The sequence below is a fragment of the Psammomys obesus genome, unplaced genomic scaffold, assembly GCF_907164565.1.
Source record: "Psammomys obesus unplaced genomic scaffold, mPsaObe1.curated_primary_1811, whole genome shotgun sequence".
Taxonomy (NCBI): Eukaryota; Metazoa; Chordata; class Mammalia; order Rodentia; family Muridae; genus Psammomys; species Psammomys obesus.
In genome coordinates this window covers 8353910-8373529 of record NW_026592548.1, presented here as the reverse complement: position 1 = coordinate 8373529, position 19620 = coordinate 8353910, and the positions used below count along the sequence as shown (strand labels likewise).

Below are 19620 nucleotides of genomic sequence, written 5' to 3'. Positions count from 1 at the left end.
TTCTGACATTTTTATGCCACCTTTGGGCACTCAGGCTTTGTTTCTTCATCAGGAAAGTCTTTTTTGACAGATTTCAACTTCAATTTATGTCAACTGCAGTTCCAAGTAGAAATGCAGGGCCAGCTCAGATTTACTTGTAGCATTATGAGAATTCTGATGCAGTCAGAGGTCAGACACTCCTACCCAACTGGAAAAATTCTCACACAGACATATAAATATATAGCCATCAAAAACCTCTTTACTGCGTGTAGTACATTTCCTGGGAAGAAATCCAAAAATTTCACAATCGATCCATGACCAGCTCAGGGAAACCTTCTCAGAAGTTTCAGAGAGAAACAAGCTCGCTGGCGCAGGATGCAGGGTAGGGCCCTCTGCCTCAGGAGAAAGGGCCTGGGGATCCTGAGACCCGGATACTCTGAGACAGTCACTGCAAGGAACTGTGTGTTGGTTCACAGGAGGATGCATGGTAGAGAAAGGAGACTTCATTAGAATTAAGGTGTGTGCAGAGAAGACTGGAAACCATTAGCCCTGGGAGCAGATTCAATCTAGGAACATTGTCAGCCACTCTTACTGATGAGATCATAAGGCCGGAGGAACTCACCACAACAAGGCATCCATCATTAGACCGTCTAGTGTCAAGGGCACTCACTACACATCATCAGATGCAGGGCGTCTTTCTTGAGTGTCTATGCTGCGATAAAACACCATAAAGAAAAGCAACCTGGGGACGAAAGGGTTTATTTTGCTTATTCTCCCACATCACAATCCATAATCCCAGGAAGTCAGGGCAGGAACTCAAGCAAGGCAGGAACCTGGAGGCAGGAGCTGATGCAGAGGCCATGGAGGGGTGCTGCTCACTGACTTGCTTTCCGTGACTCGCTCAGCCTGCTTTCTTATAGAACTCAGGCCCACCAGCCCAGGATAGCACTGTCCACAGTAAACTGGGTCCTCTCACACCAATAATTAATAAAAAAAAAAAAAAAAATGTGCACAGGCCGACTTACTAAGGTGTTTTCTCAGTTAAGAGCCTAGATATTTCTGGGTTTGTATCGAGCTACAAAACAAAAACACATGACTGTTAATTCATTTCTTAGGTTAACTGGAATAGCTAGGGTGAACAAGAAAAAGTCTGAGTGTGGCATCTTTCAAGTTGCTGGCAATTTCATATATATTTAATGACAGCACTTGGTCTTTATAGACACTAAAAAGTTAAGCCAAATCTAAGACTTGTAGGGCACAGGGAACTGTGATGTTATCTCAGTTTCCAAAATAAGTTCACAGTCCTCCTGAATCCTCAGGCTGCTTTGTTAGCTGCTCTCTTGGTTGGTGGAAATACACTTCATAATAGTAGAATATAAAAAACATGCTTGCCAAGCTGAGTGTGGAGAAAAACACCTATTTGGCACTTGGGCAACAGAGGCAAAAGAATTGGGATACAAGCCAGCCTGGCTAAATAATGAGACATGGTCTAAAAAGAACTTTTAAATGCTTTAAGGTTTTTTAAACGGCTTTTTAAAAAACCCAAGAAAGTTAAAGATGAAATGTTATTCAGGAAATTCTTCCTTTTTTAATTTAATAAGCTGTGGCATTTTTCTCTCTAAAATGGTGAAAAATCACTGCCCCAAACAAGTGCCTTGCTTCCACTGGGACCTTGGCCCACTGGCATGGTCATTTGCTAACTCAGGAACCAAGCGTTTGTGCCAACATTTGTCTGTACGTTTAAGCAGCTCACATTCAAAGATGTCCCGTCTTTTCCTGCAATAAAAGAGTCTGTAATAAACAGTGTCAAAGATTCTTAACATTGTCTAAACTTTCTTCTAGTCATTCATTCGTTCTTTTAAACATTTTATTTGACACAGTTTCAAAGTGGCCCTCAAGAAACTTTCTGGAAACTAACGTAAAATGTGCTTTAAAAGTTATATCTTCTGTTAGTCTTGGTCTGGGCCACCATCTGAGGCCATGCTGATGTGCATGGGCCTTGCTGCCACTGGAGACCATAGTGATCTGACTGGTCTGCCTACCACCTGGCCACATGCTGCTGCCCAGGGCCTGCTGCAGCCCTATGCTGACGTCCGTGGCCCACACTACCAGAGAAGGCCTTGGAGATGACTGTGGTGCGTGCGGCAGCCCGAAGCCATGTCTATGTCCGTGGGGGGTGCTGCTGCCGAGAGCCATGCTTGTGTGAGCAGCCTGTGCTGCCACCGAGGGCTTTGATGATGTCCGCGGCCCACGCAGCGTCAGAGATCGTGTAGATGTCTGTGGTCTGTACTGCCACCAGGGACCACGCTGAGGTCCTGTCATGTGCTGATAGCGGGGACCATGTGGATACACGAAGTCCAAGGTATTGCCGGAAGCCGTGTGTAATTACTCCCTGATCTGAGCAAGGGAACTGCTTGTACTGCCATGGATGACTGCGGACTCACAGCTGAGAGGGCACAGAAGGCGTCCGCGGTAACTCCTGCCCACCCACTCACCCCAGGCAGTAACAGCCTCGGCAGGCCTCAAAGAGAACTCCATCAATTGTGAAGGGATGCTGAAGGGTAGCTCTCCACAACTGACAGCTTCTGGCAGGGGATGCAGATAGAGAAGGACTCAGGGCTGATGAGGAGGAGTCTGGCCATGCTCCAGTGAGTATATGGGAAACACAAATTGAACCTGTTTGTTTGTTTGCTTGCTTGCTTGCTTGCTTGCTTGCTTGGTTTTTGAGGTGGTATAGTTCACAAGGGTTGGGGGAGGTCCTGGAGAACTGGGAAGTGAGTGTGAAATTCCTAAATAATCAATAAAAATGTCATGAGAGAAAAGTTACATCCTCTAAAAATTGATCACTTATATCTGAGATATGTCAACACCTGATGCAAAACAACTGTCACTTATATAACCTTAATTTTCCAGGATTTCATGTGTTTAAATATAGATTGAATTATCTAATAATAGAGGTTTGGCTAAATAAATGATACAAGGCAACATTTGCAGCTACTTAGAAAATAGAGAAGAGCATGAAACCTGGATATGTCTAAACTACATGGTTATGATAGAAGACAAGCTACAAATGAAAAACACTCCTAGAATATAACCCTGATTTCACAGAAAAGGAAAGAGAAAACATACACATCAAAATAATATTGTAGTGTTATGGGAAAAGTCATGATTTTATTTTTCCCTTCAACTATTCCATGTTTGAACTTTTATTAAAATGCGCTAATTTATTAAATGTATTTTTGAAATATCATAAAAATATTCTCTATGATCCAGGCAGCAAAACATCTTGAAAAAAGTTGAAATATTTTCTGTCCAGGCTTACACTACCAGACGGAGTAGGCCTCAAATCTAATCAAAAGTGTTTGGTTACCCACAAAACAGCTATGCCGCTATTGTACCAGTGAGCGCTCATGGGGTGGCCGGTGGTCACAGGCCCTAAGAGAACTTACTGCTAATGTTTTACTAAGTAAAGAAGCAGTCAAACTGGCTCCTAAACATTTGTCTTTATCCCTTTGGCTGTGCTGCTCTCTGCCTCATTCAGACGAGCTTCTCCAGTGGCAACTGCTAATGCGAAATCCATACTGCCAAGTGCTGAGAATAAGGGACGGTTGGGTGCTCAGACCTAAGAGCTAGAGAAAGAGGAGGAGTATCCTAAATGTTGTCTTCTGGACCTGACATGGCCATTGTTATCAGGAACACCCAGTAGTTGTGGCTACCTACACAACACACACACACGTGATAAACAAATAAATGTGATAACTTGATTATTATATCAGCACCATACTACATTAAGTATTTAATTGGTAAAATTTTAGTGCACTGCATCTATGCTGTGCAACCATTTCTCTAAAAGATGAATCATCTTTTTCCAAAACATATATTCTTCAAGGAAGTCTTCCATAGCTTTTGAACTATTTAATTTTTCTATTCATATGAGGCCAATCTAAGTAAAATTTTTCACAGAAAATCACATATTCCATCTATAGTTTATATGTCTTTCTTTAGTAAGGCATATTTTGGTGATAACTACTCTAGCTTTCAAAATGCTCCAAAGTTGCATGGAAAAGCAAGAGAGCTAGCATATTAGGCACAGCCTGCTAGCTGCCACCATTCAGAAGCCTGTGTGCCAGCCTTTGAAAATGCGGCGTCTGCCTGGAACTTCGGCAACGGCAACAGGAAGTAAATGTGTTGAGGACTGTTGGAAAGAGCACGTTGCATACGTCTAAGGAGCTGAGGGTGGGTCTCCCGCACACACACAAAAGCCAAGTGCAGCAGCCCAGGCCTGTAACACTGCGGGGGAGGAGGGAGACACAGGTGTGCGGCAGCCCAGGCCTGTAACACTGCGGGGGGAGGAGGGAGACACAGGTGGTGCTCCCACCTTACTGACAGCCAGTCTAGCCTACTGGTGAGATCCAGGCTCAATGAGAGACTTTATCTCAAAAAAATCAAATGGGAAGCAACCACCGCTTAGCCTCAAATGCTCACAAACGCATTCATGTGTTTGAGTAGCAGCACACGAATGAACATACACACACAAACACACACACATGCTCTACATATATAAAACATGCTAAAATATAGAATATATTTGTCAAATGCTGGCTGCGCTGTGCTCTAAATGTGTTATCAAAACATAGCCCTTACAGCAAGCAAGTATTGTTAATACTACTTAAGAAACCACAGTAGGAGCCTAGTGTGGGGTGCATGCCTTTAATCCCAGCACTGGGAAGGCAGAGCCAGGTGGATAGCTGTGAGTTCAAAGCCAGCCTGGTCTACAAAGCAAGTCCAGGACAGCCAGGGCTACACAGAGAAACCCTGTCTCCAAGGAAAAAAAGAAGAAGAAGAAATGCAGTAGGATATCAGAGAACTTGAGTGATTTATCTAACCTGGGGGGTGAAGCTGATCCAGATCCAATTCTGAATGACTCAGCTCATTTCTGTAAGGATGCTGCTGTGTTCTTGTCCATTCTGAGTCATTGTTCTCTGCCATTCTTCAACTTAATGTGATGTGTTTGCATATAAAATTTCAGCTGTTACAGATGATGGAAAAATCTAAGCAAAAAGGAATTAATCCAGCTTTCAAATAGGAGGAAAGCTTTTCTTTAATATGTTGCAAGAGCCATAGGCTCAGGAAATTCCAGAGCTTTCTAAAACTGAAAATCTTCTTTATGCTACATTTTCTTATCAAAATGAAATTCTAAGTTCAGGACTGTTCTATCATGTGTTAAATGACACAGTGTTGTTTTATTTACGTGGCTGCCGTTATAACTTAGAGTCAAGAAGTTTGCATCAGAATAAATTTCTCAGCATGTAAGACATTAGAAAGCACATATCTAAGCCAGGCTTAGTAGTACATCCCTGTAATCCCAGCGCTCAGGAGCAGAGGCAGGCAGAGCTCTAGGAGTTTGAGGCCAGCTCGGTCTACATGGTGAGTTTCAGGTCAGCCAGAACTACACAGTGAGACTCTTGTCTCAAAAGAAAAAAAAAAAAAAGACAAGTAAAGCCTTGCATTGCCAGGTCATGGCAGCACACACCTTTAATCCCAGCACTCAGGAGTCAGGAGCAGGAGAATCTGAGTTTGAGGCCAGCCTGTCCACAGAGTAAATTCCAGGACAGGTAAGGCTACACAAAGAAACCCTGTCTCAGAAAAACCTAAAAACAAACAGGAAAAAAAAATTACATTATCTACACTTTGTAAAACAAAAATTAAAAAATCTATTGTAACTTTGAGGCAGTGGCTCAGCTCTCCGACCATCAGGGATGGGTTTATGCTAATTAAGAGCCAGTCAGTGACTCAAAGAAGAGAGAATAAGCATTCTGTCCTCAGAATAAGTAAGGGAAAATGTTACTCTGGTTTCCCATTGCTTGAAGAGCCCCTTTGGAAAATAAACATGTAATTCATTGAGAAGCTGGAGAGCGTGGGCGAGAACAGACCAAAGCCCCTCGCCCACCCGCCAGCTCCTTAGCGACCCAGTTGGACTCTGTGCGCCCAGATTCTCTGTAATAGCGAAGCTGACTGAGTACATTTAAGTGAACCGCAATTTGTGTCTGAACAGAAAACTTCCTTAGAAAGGAAAATGAGGTGACCGAGCAAAGGCCCAATGGATGGGCCTCCCACGGAGACCCAACGAGAAGCACCCACACACAGAGCCAAGCAGAAGCAGGCAGAGACAGGCATGCTGCCCGCTTCCTAGGCAGCTCAGCCAGGATCAGGAAAGTTTACTTCATGCTTTCAAAAGTAAATTTCTCCGGTGAGCATTCAGTCAGCAGTGTGCTTGATTGCAATACACGATCTCCAAAACCCATGTAAGGTGATGGTGGTAGGGTCCTTTGGGCCCTCTGACCAGATAAGCTTACTGAATGGATGAGCTCCAGGTTCATTGGGAACATACAAGAGGAAGACACCTGACATCAACCTCTGGACTCACATGCACACACATACACGCACACCCCAAGGCATACCCACATACATTTTTTTTAATCCTCTAATGGGAAACCTGTCTTGAAGCTATAATGTGTATTGAGGTGATACTGTTTTGTCCTAAATTCAACAGTTATCTTCATCAACTGTCACATAGCCTCCAAGGGAATATTAGCTATTTCTTATTTCTTGAGTAACTGGTTCTATTTAAAAATAGAAACATGGTAGTGTAGACCAAAAAGCAGGCTACATGCACGTGTGTGTGTGTGTGTGTGTGTGTGTGTGTGTGTGTGTGTGTATCTGTGTGTATGTGTGTTCTGGCTATTGGCTTACTATGTATCATGTCCAGTAAGTCTGATTAATAGGTTTTCAGTAATCTAGGAAACAAATTTGAGTGAGCCAAAAAGCTAAACGTTACTGTCCCCCAGGTTTCTTGCAGATACAGGCTCTTGGTGTGACTCAAGTCCTGCCTGCATGCACTTTAAGGTTTGAGAGAGACAGGCTAAGATTCGCCTGGTGCTGACACAGAGGAACAGCAGGGCTGGTGGCCAGGGTTGGGACTACAAACCACAGAAGCAGCTCTGGCTGGGGCAATGGCCCCTTCTGCAGCCCAGAAGTGGTTGGGGCAGCAAGCTTTGCGCTTTGTCCTAAAGGCTGCCTTATTTTATTTTCTCTTGAGTTCTTCTAAAAGCTCTGGGGCCAGCCACCTAATCCCTTTCTAGAACAGATTCTATTCCCTGTAACTTGGTCCTGATAAGCTCAGGTAGAGGAAGTTCAGCTTAGAGGAGCCTATGAACAAAGAGCAGTCTAAGAACATGAAGAGAGGGACTCTCTCAATAGCAACGAGCCTGGTCTCCATGCTGAGATGATGCCCTGTCTTATTTACGTTTCTATTGGGGCATTTGGTCATGAAAAACCATGACCAAAAGCAAGCTGGGGAGGAAAGCATTTATTTGGATTACACTTTCACATCATTGTTTATCACTGAAGAAAGAGGTCTGGGACAGAAACTCAAGCAGGGCAGGAGTTGATGCAGAAGCCATGGAGGGGTGCTGCTTACTGGCTTGCTCCTCATGGCTTGCTCACCTGCTCACTTATAGAACTCAGGACCGCCAGCCCAGGGATGGTACCACCCAGAGTAGGTTGGGCTCTCCTCATCAATCACTAATTGAGATAATGCCTTACAGCCTGATGTTATGGAGACATTTTCTCAAGTAAAGTTTCCTCCTTTCAGATAACTCTAGCTTGAGTCAAGTTGACATAAAACTATCCAGCATAATTGACCCCTTGTCAGCTTAACACACAAATACATCACTGTTAAGCCACAACCTTTCCTTTCTTGTTCATCCCCAAGAACACACATCAACATGAGCATCAAAATATAAAATATTTTACAAATGTAAAATATCCCACAGTCTTTAAAAATTCAAGCACTTTAAAATTCAGTCTCTTTAAAAAGCTGAAGCCTCTTTTAAAACCTAAAATCTCTTTCAAAAACTCAAGTCTTTTGTATCTCCATCCCTGATCTCAAGCTGTACAATAGAGCAACAGTAATGGAAACTGCATGGTACTGGCATAGAAACAGACCGGAGGGTCAATAGAATCGAAAAGAAGACCCAGATATAAACCCACACACTTATGGACATCTGATTTTTGACAAAGAGCCAAAACCATACAATGGAAAAAAAGATAGCATCTTCAACAAATGGTACTGGTCTAACTGGATGTCTACATATAGAAAAATGCAAATAGACCCATACTTATCACCCTGCACAAAACTAAAATCCAAGTGGATCAAAGACCTCAATAAAAAAAAAAAAAAGCAGACACACTAAACCTGTTAGAAGAAAATGTGGGGAAGAGCCTTGAACTCATTAGCACAGGAGACAACTTCCTAAACAGAATACCAACAGCAGAAGGCTCTAAGAGCAACAATCAATAAATGGGACCTCATGAAACTGAAAAGCTTCTGTAAAGCAAAGGACACTGTCAACAGAACAAAACAACAGCCTATGGATTGGAAAAGAACCTTCACCAACCCTATATCTGACAGAGGGCTAATATCCAGAATATATAAAGAACTTAAGAAGTTAAACAGCAACAAATCAAGTAACCCAGTTAAAAAATAGGGTACAGAGCTAAACAGAGAATTCTCAATAGAGGAACATCTAATGGCAGAGAAACACTTAAAGAAATGCTCAACATTCTTAGTCATCAGGGAAATGCAAATCAAAAAGTTCCTGAGATTTCACCTTACACCCATCAGAATGGCTAAGATCAAAAACTCAAGTGACAACACATGCTGGAGAGGATGTGGAGAAGGGGAATCTCCTCCATTGCTGATGGGAATGTAGACTTGTACAACCACTTTGGAAATCAATCTGGCAACTTTCTCAGACAATTACAAATAGTGCTACCTCAAGATCCAGCTATACCACTCCTAGGCATATATCCAAAAGACACTCAAGTATACTACAAGGACATTTTGCTCCACCATGTTCATAGCAGCTTTATCTGTAATAGCCAGAAGATGGAAACAACACAGATGTCCCTCAGTTGAGGAATGGATACAGAAATTGTGGTACATTTACACAATGGAATACTACTCAGCAATTAAAAACAAAGAAATCATGAAATTTGCAGGTAAATGGTGGGGTCTAGAAATGATCATCCTGAGTGAGGTATCCCAGAAGCAGAAAAACACACATGGTGTATACTCACTTATAAGTGGAGATTAGACATATAATGTAGGATAATCATACTAAAATCTGTACACCTAAGGAAGCTAAGCAAGAAGAAGGACCCTGGTAAGATGCTCTACTTTCACTCAGAAAGGCAAACTAAATAGATATCAGAAGAGGGAGAAAACAGGGAACAGGACAGGAGACTATCACAGAGGGCCTATGAAAAACTCTACCCAGCAGAGTATCAAAACATGTGCTGAGATTCATAGCCAAACTTTTTGCAGAATGCAGGGAATCTTATGAAAGAAGGGGGATGTAGGAAGACCTGGAGGGAACAGGAACTCCACAAGGAGGGCAACAGAACCAAAAAATGTGGACACAGGGGTCTTCTCTGAGACTGATACTCCAAACAAGGATCATGCATGGAGACAACTTAGAATCCCTGCACAGAAGTAGCCCATGGCAGCTCAGTGTCCAAGAGGGTTCCCCAATAATAGGAACAGGGACTGTCTAGGACATGAACTCATGGGCTAGCTCTGTGATCACCTCCCCCTGAGGGGGGGTGCAGCCTTACCAGGCCACAGAGGAAGACAAAGAAGCCAATCCTGATGAGACCTGATAGACTAGGGTCAGATGGAAGGGGAGAAGGACCTACTTATCATTGGACTGGGGAAGCAGCCTAGAAGAAGAAGAGGGAGGGAGAGTGGGATTGGGACGGGATGAGGGAGGGAGCTACAGCTGGGATACAAAGTGAATAAACTATAATTAATAAAAATTTTAAAAAGGAAAAAATAATAAAATACATTCAGATAAAAATATTCAGTCTCTCAAATATGGGCTCTTGTAAGATCAAAAATAGGCTAGGTACTTCCTTATTTCAAGAGGGAAGTACCACGGCACAGTCACAATCAGATCAAAGCAGAACCAAACTCCAACAGTGTGAATACCTCAGTGATCAAAATCTGGGATTCACTCGCCATCTTCTGTACTCCTTCAAGGCTTGAGTCAGTTCTCTGGCTCTGCCCTCAGCAGCACACAAGCTTGTTGTCTAGACTCACAGAGGCTCTGTCAGTGCTGCTGCTGTTCCTGGTGGCTGTCCCGTGGTACTGGCATCTCCAAAATACTGGGGTCCTCAGCTGCACTGGGCTGTGCTTTCACCAGTAGCCTCTTCTGGGTTCTCCTCACGGTGCCAAGCCTCAGCCTCTCTCCAGGAGCCCTGCAGTCCTTCAACTTCTGCTGAGGCTGCACCTTCACCAATGGTCTTTCCTAGCCTCTCACGGTGGCAAGCTTCAGCTGTTTTTCACGATGTCTTCATCCTTTCAAAATCAGCACTGCCTGGTGACTCTCACACATTACCAAGAGCAGCCACTGGCGTGGGGTACAACTGTGGCTGCCTCTGTGGCTGACTGTGGTACTGACTCTGAGAGGACACACTTCCTAGAAATCTCCACCTCACTAATGTTGGTCTCTTCGTACTCACCACTGCTTCCAGCCAACTAGTAAATTGACAATACCAGTTGTCCCAGTAAAGCAAAGGCTTAGTGCAGAGCTTCCTGATCTAGTCTCTTGTTAATCACAGTTGATTCTTTGGCCCTAGTTCAACCAGAAACACAGACTCTCAACTCAAAATAGCAAACAGCCTTTAGAGAGTCTTTAACCAGCTCACAAATTTCCTTATGGAGCTTCACAAACCAGGCCTCCATCATCTGCATTGTCTCAACATGCCAATCCTCCAAGCTCCCACAGAAAAGCCCACCAAGCTCTGAACAGTCAATGGCTTTTCTAGCCTAAATTCCAAAGACCTTCCAAAATCTTCCCAAAACATGGTCAGGCCTTTCATAGCAATACCTGAGAGTCCTTGGTACCAATGTGTCTTAGTTACTGTGGCTGTGATAAAACACTATGACCAAAAGCAACTCGGGGAGGAATCAGTTTATGTCACTCACTGCTCCATATAACAGTTCATCATCCAAAGCAGAGCAGGAACTCAGTCAAGCAGGGCAAACCTGGAGGCAGGAGCTGATGCAGAGTCCATGCAGGGGTGCTGCCCACTGGCTTACTCCTCATGGCTTGCTCAGCCTGCTGTCTTACAGAACCCAGGCCCATCAGCTCAGGCACGGCCCCACCAACAATGCCATGAACCCTCCTACAGCAACCACACCAACCTGTAAAAAGCACTCTACAAGTTTGCCTACAGCCAGATCTTATGGAGCCATTTTCATAATGAAGCTACCTCTCTGATGACTGACTTGTGTCAAGTTGACAAAACTAGCCAGCACATGCCCTTAAAGGGTTGTTAGAATATTCCAGATCCATAGAAAATGAGTCATATAGGTCCCTGTCACTGTCAATCAAGAAAACACGGAACTCTCACAGGCTACTAAGATCCATATCCAACATTTGGTTGGGATGTTCGGCTTCAATTAGGAAGAGGATGAAATACCTAATAAAACAGTGTGGACAGAGAAAACAAACAGAGCTGTTAAAAATAAACCGCAAATCAGCAACATCAATGAATCCAAAGATAACTCTAATTCACCAAATTGTCCATGCCACTCCTGGAGCCATTGGCTAAATTCTGGAAGTTATATATTCCTATTAACAAAGCAATGTGAAGAAACTAGGCACAGAGTGACACTCTAGGAAGGCTTTCCCTTAAGCACTGAAGCCACTTACCCTTTTGGTTTCCCTTTTGCTGTTACATCTCTGCTATTCTCCATGAACGTGTGACGCCAGTAGAAAGCCCGGAGCAGGCCTTTCAGCTGAGAGGGCTGACTTATGACCCTTCTGTGTCTCCTAGGCAACTCCGTCTCCTAGACACCAACCTACAGAATCCATCCCTGTATGTCCTGGACCACAAAAGCACAGATATACCCCACAAAGTAGACCCTCCTCATTATGATATAGGAAACGATGGCCAGTGCCACTTTTAAAACCTTCAGGGGACAATTCCCTTTTCTTTCCCCATCCTCTAGCCCAGCAAGATGTCCAAAGGAAAGAAGGCCAAGGGGAAGAAGGTGGAGCTGCCCCCCCCCCCCCCCGTCTCACCATCTTGAAGAAACAGGAGGTCCAAAAGATGGTCAGTCCTTTCTTGGATAAAAGGCCCAAGAACTTTGGCATTGGGCAGGATAGCCAGCCCAAAAGAAATCTCACACGCTTCATCAAATGACCCCGCTACATTAGGCTGCAGGGGCGAAGAGTCATCCTCTATAAGCGGCTCCTGCCATTAACCAGCTCACCCAGGCCCTGGACCTGCAAAGAGCTACCAAGTACAGGCCAAAGACAAAGCAGGAGAAGAAGCAGAGGCCGCTGGCCACACTGAGAAGAAAGCTGCTGGGAAAGACGTCCCCACCAAGAGAGCACCTGTCCTTCCAGCAGGGGTCAGTACAATCACCACCGTGGTGGAGAACAAGAAGGCTCAGCTGGTGGTGAAGGCCCATGCTGTAGACCCCATTGAGCTGGTGGTTTTCCTACCTGCCCTGTGTCGAAAGATGGGGGTTCCCTATTGTATCATCAAAGGAAAGGCCAGGCTGGGGCTGCTGGTCCACAGGAAGACTGGCACCACTGTCGCCTTCACACAGGTTAACTCGAAAGACAAGAGTGCTCTGGCCAAGCTGCTGGAAGCTGTAAGGACCAACTACAACGACAGACACCATGAGCTCCACCGCCACTGGGGAGGCCATGTCCTGGCTCCTAGATCTGTGGCTCAAGTTGCCAAGCTGGAAAAGGCCAAGGCTAAAGAACTGGGCCCTAAACTGTGTTAAATGTACACTGCTAAGTTTTCTGTATAGAAATATAATTACAAAATTTAAAAAAAAAAAAAAAACTTTCCAGGAGAGGAGGCTGAACAGTGGTTAGGTGAAAGAGCTTGCTGCATAGCCTACGAACCTCAGTTCTACACCCAGAACTCATGTAAAAAACATGGCATTCTATCTCACACTGTTGTAATGCCCACACTCCCGCAGTGAGGCAGGAAGCTAGAGACAGAGAACACACCAGAAGCTCAGCAAAAAGCAACAAGGTCCTGACTCAGAGCAGAGGACTGAGGTGAGAACCAGCCCTTGAAAGTTCTGAAAGAAAAAAAAAAAAAGAAAGTTCTGAAAGCACCAGAACACACACATCACACACAAACAGAAAATTAATTACTCATTTGTTAGCCGAAGGTCTCAAAGCTACATACACTTTAAAAATAAAAGGAAAGGAAAAAGGGTGTTTATAACACATGGCATTCAGCTACAGTCAGTGAACTCCCAAACTGCACCAGGTGACAGTGGGACTAAAACACAGCTCATAAAAACAAAGACTCCGGAAAAAAACGCAGTGCTACCGCTCAAAGCACTGGTGAGTTACTTACATGTGAAAAACACCACAAATAAAAGCTCAAACAGTAAAACCCGAATCAATGTCAGGTCAGAATTCTCTCTTAGTGAAGACAAAGCTCTTCATGATCCACATAATATTGATCATTAGCTGCAAAGAAACCTGTCTTTTCAAGCACAGCACAACTTACTCCACAATTTCCTGTTTGCTTGAATCTCATTTAAAAGTTTTGTAGCCGTAAATTAAGCTTTAAAAAAATTTTTACGTGCCTGTTTAATTTTATGCTTGGTATGAAGAGTCTATAATTTTTACAGGATATTAACCACAATCATTCTGGCAGTACTCCACTGGTCAGAACCTCTCTGGGCTAGTGAAAGCTGGGCTAAATCTACCCAAATCGGGTAGAATCTGTCATTCAGCCTCAGAACTCTCAGAGACCACCAAATGCAATCCCCGGGCTCGGGGGGGGGGACGCTTTAGCTGTCAGCTGGCTATGCTTACAAATCGGACTAGACAGGCCAGAATAAAGAATATAGCAAACACCTGACTTGCTGTCCAGATTCACAAGAGGCAGCTTCAAGGTAGCAGCCCAGACAGATAGTGCCACCTACTGGTCAAACAAGGTAAAAAAAATAAAAAACAAAAACAGGGTTGACCCACCTGTGCCGTGAAATGAGTATAGGCTCACCTGAATGACTCTATCTGGAAGACAGAAAATTCACTTTAATTTTTCATTATTATTTGTGTCTGGGTGTTTTGCCTGCATGTACATATGAACACCATGTGTGTGCCTGGCGTCCACAGAGGCCAGAAGAGGAGGGCAGCAGATCCCATCCAGCTGGAGTTTCTAGGGTCATGATCCACCAGGTCGGTGCTGGGAATCAAACCCAGCATTCTGGAAGAGCAGCCAGTGCTCTTAACCACTGAGCCATCTCTCCAGCCCTATGTCAATTCACTTTAAAAGACTAATCCCAACTGATCAGCGATGCTTAAAGGATCGATGTGGTCCTGTTCCACAGAACTTTCGAAAGGCTAAGACCACTGACTCCAACTCAGTCTACCTTCCTATCCAGAACCACTTGGACCCGGGTTAAAGCGGAATTCATTAAGAGCATCTCCTGACAAGCTGAATATTTGCTCATCTGAAGGAGGAACTTTTTTTCTGTCAATACAGTTGTAGGTAGTTTTGTTTGAGGTTTAATATTAAAGACAGTCTTTCAAATATTCCTTATTTATTAACTGCAATAAGGCAGGATGCCTTGCTCAGTAAGTCCAAACACTGAAGTTCTCAGCTAGAATTGAATCAGTTTAACCATGAAATCACTTTAACCAGAAAAGGCTTAGTAAAATTTGTAAGGCCAGCCCTAACTCTCCAAGAAATGGTCCCAACCTTCGTTTCTTAATCTTTTTAAGTCATTCTAGGAAGACTGTAACGACAATGGCTGCATTGTTAAATACAAAGTCCAGGCTTAATTGTGACTGATTTCGGTTTTCTTAACCTAAAGAACCAAGCATGGTTTCCATCCTAAAGTTAATCATTTAGCCATCAAAACCTACTTCCGGTTAGCCTGGCCTCGTGCAGTGAGAGCAGTTAGCTGGGTCCACAGCCTTGCTTTCTGGAATCCCATTGCCACACAAGCTTCCCTGGTTGAGTGGCTTGTACAATTTATACTGTTCCCATAAAATATTAACAGAATTAGCTTTGCAGAGAGCTAGAGGTTTAACTCAAAACGGGCTTCAATTTCTGAATTTGCCACTAGCCAGCCACATATGTGCCCTCCAGCAAGTGACTTAATTTTCCAACCTTTTTTTTTTTTAATGGGGTGAACATTACTCAAGTAGTTGCTAAGGACTTGGTGAGGCAACTAACTAAGCAAACAATACTTGTTGACATTCCTCGTTGTCTTCCTTGGGGTTTCCATTGCTGTGAAGAGACCCCATGACCCCGGCAACTCTTACAAAAGAGAACATTTAACTGAGGCTGGCTCATAATTGCAGAAGTTCAGCCCATCAGCCTCATGGCAGGATTCATGGCAGCTTACAGGCAGACATGGTACTGGAGAAGGAGCTGAGAGTTCTACATCTTCATCCACAGACAGCAGGGAAAAGACTGAGCTACACTGGGCGTAGCTGCAGCATATAAAACCCTGAAGCCCACCCTCAATGACACACTTACTCCAACAAGGCCACACCTCCAGTAGTGCCACTCCTACCGGCTAAGCCTTCAAACACTGAGCCTGTGGGGCCATTCCTATTCAAACCACCACAGTCATCAATAATTGAGGTAATTTTTTCTTTTTATTTTATTTTATGTTTTAATTTATTTATTTTTTATATTAATCACAGGTTATTTACTTTGTTTCCCAACCATAGCCCCCTCCCAATCCCACCCTCCCTCCTTCATCTTCTCCCTGCCCCTTTCCAAGTCCACTAATAGGGGAGGACCTCCTCCCCTTTCATCTGACCCCAGCTTATCAGGTCTCTTCAGGACTGGCTGCAATGTCCTCTTCTGTGGCCTAGCAAGGCTGTTCCTTCCTTGGGGGGGGGGGGTGTCAAAGAGCTCACCATTGAGTTCATGTCAGGAATAGTCCCTGTTTCCCTTATTAGAGAACCAATTTGGACACTGAGCTACCATGGACTATATCCGAGCAGGGGTTCTAGGTTATATCCATACATGGTCCTTGGTTGGAGAAACAGTCTCATGAAAGACCCTTGTGCCCTGATATATATCGTCCTTATGGAGCTCCTGTCCTCTCCAGGTCTTACTAATTCCCCCTTCTTTCATATGATTCCCTGCACTCTGTCGAAGGTTTGGTTATGAGTCTTAATATCCGCTTTGATACAGTGATATGTAGAGTCTTTCAGAGGCCCTGTGCTGTAGGCTCCTGTCCTGCTAGTTGTTTTCTCCTACATCCAATGTCCATCCCATTTGTCTTTCTAAATGAGGATTGGTCATCTTACCCCGAGTCCTCTTTCTTGTTTATTTTCTTTAGGTGTATAGAATTCAGTATATTTATCCTATCTTATAGGTCTATATGAGTGAGTATATACCATGTGTGTCTTTCTACTTCTGGGATACCTCACGCAGGATGATTGATTCTAGGTCCCACCATTTGCCTGCAAATTTCATGATTTCCTCGTTTTTAATTGTTGAGTAATATTCCATTGTGTAAATGTACCACAATTTCTGTATCCATTCCTCAACTGAGGGACATCTGGATTGTTTCCAGCTTCTGGCTATTATGAATAAAGCTGCTATAAACATGGTTGAGCAAATGTCCTTGTTGTGTACTTGAGTGTCTTTTGGATATATGCCTAGGAGTGGTATAGCTGGGTCTTGAGGAAGCGCTATTCCTATTTGTCTGAGAAAGTACCAGATTGATTTCCAAAGTGGTTGTACAAGTTTGCATTCCCACCAGCAATGTAGGAGGGTTCCCCTTTCTCCACATCCTCTCCAGCATGTGTTGTCACTTGAGTTTTTGATCTTAGCCATTCTGATGGGTGTAAGGTGAAATTTCAGGGTCGTTTTGATTTGCATCTCCCTGATGACTAAGGATGTTGAGCATTTCTTTAAGTGTTTCTCTGCCATAATTGAGGTAATTTTAAGTTTGCAATTTTGTGTTATAGCCCATGGGCCACACGTTAGATACAAATGCAATTTTGTAACTTCACAAACTTAGAATGATCTTATAACCACATACTGGGAACTAGTTATTACTCTGATGTCCCTCCACCCAGTGTCAGGAACATGGAAATGCACTTAACACGGGTGTAATCTTTTCCTCCCCTCTGCTCACTAGCAGCTTGGGTAAAGCTTAACTCTCCTAGCCAGGTTACCTCCCCTAGAGGAACAGCGAGGCTGCCAGTGGCGCATGCTCAAATTGCTCAGGGCAGGGCCGTTCTACAGTGTAGGACCCCTCTATTAAGGTTGAAGTCAAGCATTTCTGTGTAGCTCTGAGCTCGGTGTAATATGCTGGACCCCCTTTCTCAGATGGGTTCCCTCTTTGCCTAACCTGGGGAACCCCGGATTCTCTAAGGGGCTTTACATAGCCCTCAGGGAGATTACAAGCCCAACCCTGTCAAGGTAAGAAACCCGTTCAGCAAGCACCTGCCTCTCAACCAAAGACCTTTAACCAAACCTGGGTTCTTCCCCACCCATAGGATAACTAAGTACTACTTCCCCCTCTTATGTTAGGACTGTGTTACGGCATGTAAATCCAGTATCCCTGGCACCTCTAGCTCCAGCAAACTCATTCACCCTCAGAACCCCTCCCACTGCCCAAGTTGTAAAAGTCCCTGGTTTTACGTAAAATAAACGTGCTGCATGCTGCCAACAGCTTTTGGCCTCCACTGTCTGAGATTCATCATTTATTTGGGAAAGGAAGGGCTCCCCTCCTTCCTGAAAATGCCCCATTGAACCTCCAGGGTTTGGCTTCTGGCCAGGCTGCCACAGCTGCCTCGGTCACCATTGGAGCCTGCAAGCTCCGTGCTGACTGCCTGTGAAATGTAACACCCAGTGGAAAGCTCACTTCCACCTCCCCGGGTGAGACGGGGAGCCCTGCCTCACCCCGGCCTCGCCCCAGCATGCTAGCCATTCCTGAGAGAAACAGAACCTTTGATCTCCAGGTCCCTCTGTTTCCATCCAGAAGGATCCAGGACAACCCAGGCTGCAGCCGGAGCCGGATCAACACTATAGCCCGAGTTTTCTACATGGTAGAGGCCGTTGCTCTATTTAGATCTTTTGTGTTGAAAACGCCCTTTGTGGAGCAGTTCGTGTTGCTGTCACTGTAGAGGCCCAGAGCAGCACTGTTGTCACAGGACACCAGAGACTCACCGGGTTGGGAAAGCGTGAGCCACAACTACCGACTTGGTAAGGCCCCAGAAATGCCTACTTCCTGATGCTAGATCGGGAAATACTGCAAACCACGCATCCTCAAGGAGAATAAGGTATCTCTCGTTAGCTACCAACCAGCTGCATCACAATATTGATCTAGCAATTCGACAGGTGTCTGCTTTGATAACTGAGCTTCTGAAGACTTTCACATGGCAAAACTTAGCCAACTTCATCCAGTAACTTTCCCATTCCTAAAACATCAGCTCTCTTTTTGTGTCTAATACTTTATAGGCATTTTTGAAGCCAAAAACAAAAAAACAAACAAACAATTAAAAAAAAAAAACCCTCACTGAACAATTATCAAAAGACCACAGCTGGGCTGAACCCTGTTTTCAAATAACTCAGAGAACGAAACAGTCTGCACCCTGTGGGCTGCTTGTGCTCCTTAGCGATTCGAATAGCTCCTGTGCAGGGGGCAGATCCATAAACAAAATCAGCCAGAGCGCAGTTCTCCTATGCCTGAGGAGGTGACAGTAGAGATACCGTTTCCGAGAAAAGCACAGCGTTATCCAGGCATTAACCCAGCAGGAAGAAGACCTGACTTCCGGTTTCCCAGACCACACCCTCCCAGACACCATTTCTGATGCTGTCGCAGCGCCCTGCGTCTTTCATCGGATGCGTTAGGGCGCTTGGCCACGCTGCCTTCCGACTTATTAAATCATATGTGCTGCGGGCATTTCTTTCCATTTCTCTTACACCGGTGAGGTGTCCAGCAAGAGTGAGGCTGTCACTCCCCCCGCAATCTTCTCAACCAAGTAAGGGCTGGAGAAAGGGTGCTTGGACTCTAAAATAACAGAGGAGTGCAGCCTTCCATTCCACCCTCCTCCTCTATTCCTAGCAGCACATCCTCCGACGGCTCGAAACCATTGCTGCTTAAACCACATGCTCCCACACCAAAGACAGCACCTCGGTTACTTTCTAAGCAGATGTGTCCAAACATGAAAATACTACAAACATAAACCCTGTCCTGAGGCCTTAGAAGACTTAGCAGGAAAGAGGGTATAGGTGAAAGAAATAATACTTTAAGGTCTGAAAAAAACAACTGCTTCTACCTGTCACATTTTTTACCTTGCACACATGTATGCACACACATACACACGTACACACATACACCGAATGCATGTGCACATGCGAACACACACAGGCACACAGAGACACATTTATGCATACAGAACAATTTCAACCAATTGCACTTAAGAGCAATTACAAATATAGATATACATATATGTATATATATAAATTTATATATATTTGTATATATGTATATATAAATATATATATTTGTGTGTGTGTGTATATATATATATATATATATATATATAT

At 44.2% G+C, this 19620-nt stretch overlaps 1 pseudogene; it reads left to right on the top strand.

Moving 5' to 3' along the window:
* The first annotated feature begins 12067 nt into the window (after positions 1-12067).
* On the top strand, positions 12068-12847 carry LOC129682105 (60S ribosomal protein L7a-like; annotated as a pseudogene).
* The last annotated feature ends 6773 nt before the right edge of the window (positions 12848-19620 follow it).